This window comes from Dasypus novemcinctus, chromosome 14 (genome assembly GCF_030445035.2).
Source record: "Dasypus novemcinctus isolate mDasNov1 chromosome 14, mDasNov1.1.hap2, whole genome shotgun sequence".
NCBI classification, from domain to species: Eukaryota; Metazoa; Chordata; class Mammalia; order Cingulata; family Dasypodidae; genus Dasypus; species Dasypus novemcinctus.
In genome coordinates, this window is record NC_080686.1 from 109,686 (window position 1) to 114,085 (window position 4,400).

Sequence of the window (4,400 nt, forward strand, 5' to 3'; positions counted from 1 at the left end):
ATTTAAAGAGTTATCTGCTATACCGCCTGTTATGCTTTCCTATAGTGTAAATGCTAGTTTTACAGATAGGAATGTTAGCACCAAAACTGAAGTAAAGGAGATAACTGAAAAATCTCTGCACACAATGCTTAGTTCTCAGAAGTAAATCATATGTGCCATGTTGTTTCATTTAGGTTTAAAGAGTTAGCTGCTATACCGCCGGTTATGCTTTCCTATACTGTAAATGCTAGTTTTACAGATAGGAATGTTAGCACAAAAACTGAAAGAAAGGAGATAGCCACAAAATCTCTGCACACAATGCTTAGTTTTCAGAAGTAAAGCATATGTGCCATGTTGTTTCATTTAGGTTTAAAGAGTTAGCTGCTATACCCTCAGTTATGCTTTCCTATATAGTAAATGCGAGTATAAAAATATGAATGTTAGCACCAAAACTGAAGTAAAGGAGAAAACTGAAAAATCTCTGCACACAATGCTTAGTTCTCAGAAGTAAATCATATGTGCCATGTTGTTTCATTTAGGTTTAAAGAGTTAGCTGCTATACCGCCGGTTATGCTTTCCTATAGTGTAAAGGCTAGTTTTACACATTGGAATGTTAGCACCAAAACTGAAGTAAAGGAGATAACTGAAAAATCTCTGCACACAATGCTTAGGTCTCAGAAGTAAATCATATGTGCCATGTTGTTTCATTTAGGTTTAAAGAGTTAGCTGCTATACCGCCGGTTATGGTTTCCTATAGTGTAAATGCTAGTTTTACAGATAGGAATGTTAGCACAAAAACTGAAAGAAAGGAGATAGCCGCAAAATCTCTGCACACAATGCTTAGTTCTCAGAAGTAGATGATAGGTGCCATGTTGTTTCATGTAGGTTTAAAGAGTTAGCTGCTATATCCTCAGTTATGCTTTCCTATATAGTAAATGCGAGTATAAAAATGTGAATGTTAGCAGCAAAACTGAAGTATAGAAGATAACTGAAAAATCTCTGCACACAATGCTTACTTCTCAGAAGTAAATCATAAGTTCCTTGTGGTTTCATTTAGGTTTAAAGAGTTAGCTGTTATACTGCCCGTTAGGCTTTCCTATAGTGTAAATGCTAGTTTCACCGATAGGAATGTTAGCACAAAAACGAAAGAAAGGAGATAGCCGCAAAAACTCTGCACACAATGCTTAGTTCTCAGAAGTAAATCATATGTGCCATGTTGTTTCATTTACGTTTAAAGAGTTATCTGCTATACCGCCTGTTATGCTTTCCTATAGTGTAAATGCTAGTTTTACAGATAGGAATGTTAGCACCAATACTGAAGTAAAGGAGATAACTGAAAAATCTCTGCACACAAAGCTTAGTTCTCAGAAGTAAATCATACGTGCTATGTTGTTTCATTTAGGTTTAAAGAGTTAGCTGTTATACCGCCGGTTATGCTTTCTTATAGTGTAAATGCAAGTTTTACAGTTAGGAATGTTAGCACAAACACTTAAAGAAAGGAGATAGCTGCAAAATCTCTGCACACAATGCTTAGTTCACAGACGTACATCATATATGCCATGTTGTTTCATTTAGGTTTAAAGAGTTAGCTGCTATACCGCCGGTTATGCTTTCCTACAGTGTAAATGCTAGTTTTACAGATAGGAATGTTAGCACAAAAACTGAAAGAAAGGAGATAGCCGCAAAAACTCTGCACACAATGCTTAGTTTTCAGAAGTAAACCATATGTGCCATGTTGTTTCATTTAGGTTTAAAGAGTTAGCTGCTATACCTTCAGTTATGCTTTCCTATATAGTAAATGCGAGTATAAAAATGTGAATGTTAGCACCAAAACTGAAGTAAAGGAGATAACTGAAAAATCTCTGCACACAATGCTTACTTCTCAGAAGTAAATCATAAGTGCCATGTTGTTTCATTTAGTTTTAAAGAGTTAGCAGTTATACTGCCCGTTAGGCTTTCCTATAGTGTAAATGCTAGTTTTACAGATAGGAATGTTAGCACAAAAACTGAAAGAAAGGAGATAGCCGCAAAACCTCTGCACACAATGCTTAGTTCTCAGAAGTAAATCATATGTGCCATGTTGTTTCATTTAGGTTTAAAGAGTTAGCTGCTATACCACCGGTTATGCTTTCCTATAGTGTAAAGGCTAGTTTTACACATAGGAATGTTAGCCCCAAAACTGAAATAAAGGAGATAACTGAAAAATCTCTGCACACAATGCTTAGTTCTCAGAAGTAAATCATATGTGCCATGTTGTTTCATTTAGGTTTAAAGAGTTAGCTGCTATACTGCCGGTTATGCTTTCCTATAGTGTAAATGCTAGTTTTACAGATAGGAATGTTAGCACAAAAACTGAAAGAAAGGAGATAGCCGGAAAATCTCTGCACACAATGCTTAGTTTTCAGAAGGAAACCATATGTGCCATGTTGTTTCATTTAGGTTTAAAGAGTTAGCTGCTATACCCTCAGTTATGCTTTCCTTTATAGTAAATGCGAGTATAAAAATATGAATGTTAGCACCAAAACTGAAGTAAAGGAGAAAACTGAAAAATCTCTGCACACAATGCTTAGTTCTCAGAAGTAAATCATATGTGCCATGTTGTTTCATTTAGGTTTAAAGAGTTAGCTGCTATACCGCCGGTTATGATTTCCTATAGTGTAAATGCTAGTTTTACAGATAGGAATGTTAGCACAAAAACTGAAAGAAAGGCGATAGCCACAAAATCTCTGCACACAATGCTTAGTTCTCAGAAGGACATCATATATGCCATGTTGTTTCATTTAGGTTTAAAGAGTTAGCTGCTATACCGCCGGTTATGCTTTCCTATAGTGTAAATGCTAGTTTTACACATAGGAATGTTAGCCCCAAACCTGAAGTAAAGGAGATAACTGAAAAATCTCTGCACACAATGCTTACTTCTCAGAAGTAAATCATATGTGCCATGTTGTTTCATTTAGGTTTAAAGAGTTAGCTGCTATACCGCCTGTTATGCTTTCCTACAGTGTAAATGCTAGTTTTACACATAGGAATGTTAGCCCCAAAACTGAAGTAAAGAAGATAACTGAAAAATCTGTGCACACAATGCTTAGTTCTCAGAAGTAAATCATATGTGCCATGTTGTTTCATTTAGGTTTAAAGAGTTAGGTGCTATACCGCCGGTTATGCTTTCCTATAGTGTAAATGCTAGTTTTACACATAGGAATGTTAGCCCCAAAACTGAAGTAAAGGAGATAACTGAAAAATCTCTGCACACAAAGCTTAGTTCTCAGAAGTAAATCATACGTGCTATGTTGTTTCATTTAGGTTTAAAGAGTTAGCTGTTATACCGCCGGTTATGCTTTCTTATAGTGTAAATGCTAGTTTTACAGATAGGAATGTTAGCACAAACACTTAAAGAAAGGAGATAGCTGCAAAATCTCTGCACACAATGCTTAGTTCTCAGAAGTACATCATATATACCATGTTGTTTCATTTAGGTTTAAAGTGTTAGCTGCTATACCGCCGGTTATGCTTTCCTACAGTGTAAATGCTAGTCTTACAGATAGGAATGTTAGCACAAAAACTGAAAGAAAGGAGATAGCCGCAAAATCTCTGCACACAATGCTTAGTTTTCAGAAGTAAACCGTATGTGCCATGTTGTTTCATTTAGGTTTAAAGAGTTAGCTGCTATACCCTCAGTTATGCTTTCCTATATAGTAAATGCGAGTATAAAAATGTGAATGTTAGCACCAAAACTGAAGTAAAGGAGATAACTGAAAAATCTCTGCACACAATGCTTACTTCTCAGAAGTAAATCATAATTGCCATGTTGTTTCATTTAGGTTTAAAGAGTTAGCTGTTATACTGCCCGTTAGGCTTTCCTATAGTGTAAATGCTAGTTTTACAGATAGGAATGTTAGCACAAAAACTGAAAGAAAGGAGATAGCCGCAAAACCTCTGCACACAATGCTTAGTTCTCAGATGTAAATCATATGTGCCATGTTGTTTCATTTAGGTTTAAAGAGTTAGCTGCTATACCACCGGTTATGCTTTCCTATAGTGTAAAGGCTAGTTTTACACATAGGAATGTTAGCCCCAAAACTGAAATAAAGGAGATAACTGAAAAATCTCTGCACACAATGCTTAGTTCTCAGAAGTAAATCATATGTGCCATGTTGTTTCATTTAGGTTTAAAGAGTTAGCTGCTATACTGCCGGTTATGCTTTCCTATAGTGTAAATGCTAGTTTTACAGATAGGAATGTTAGCACAAAAACTGAAAGAAAAGAGATAGCCGCAAAATCTCTGCACACAATGCTTAGTTCTCAGAAGTAAACCATATGTGCCATGTTGTTTCATTTAGGTTTAAAGAGTTAGCTGCTATATCCTCAGTTATGCTTTCCTATATAGTAAATGCGAGTATAAAAATGTGAATGTTAGCACC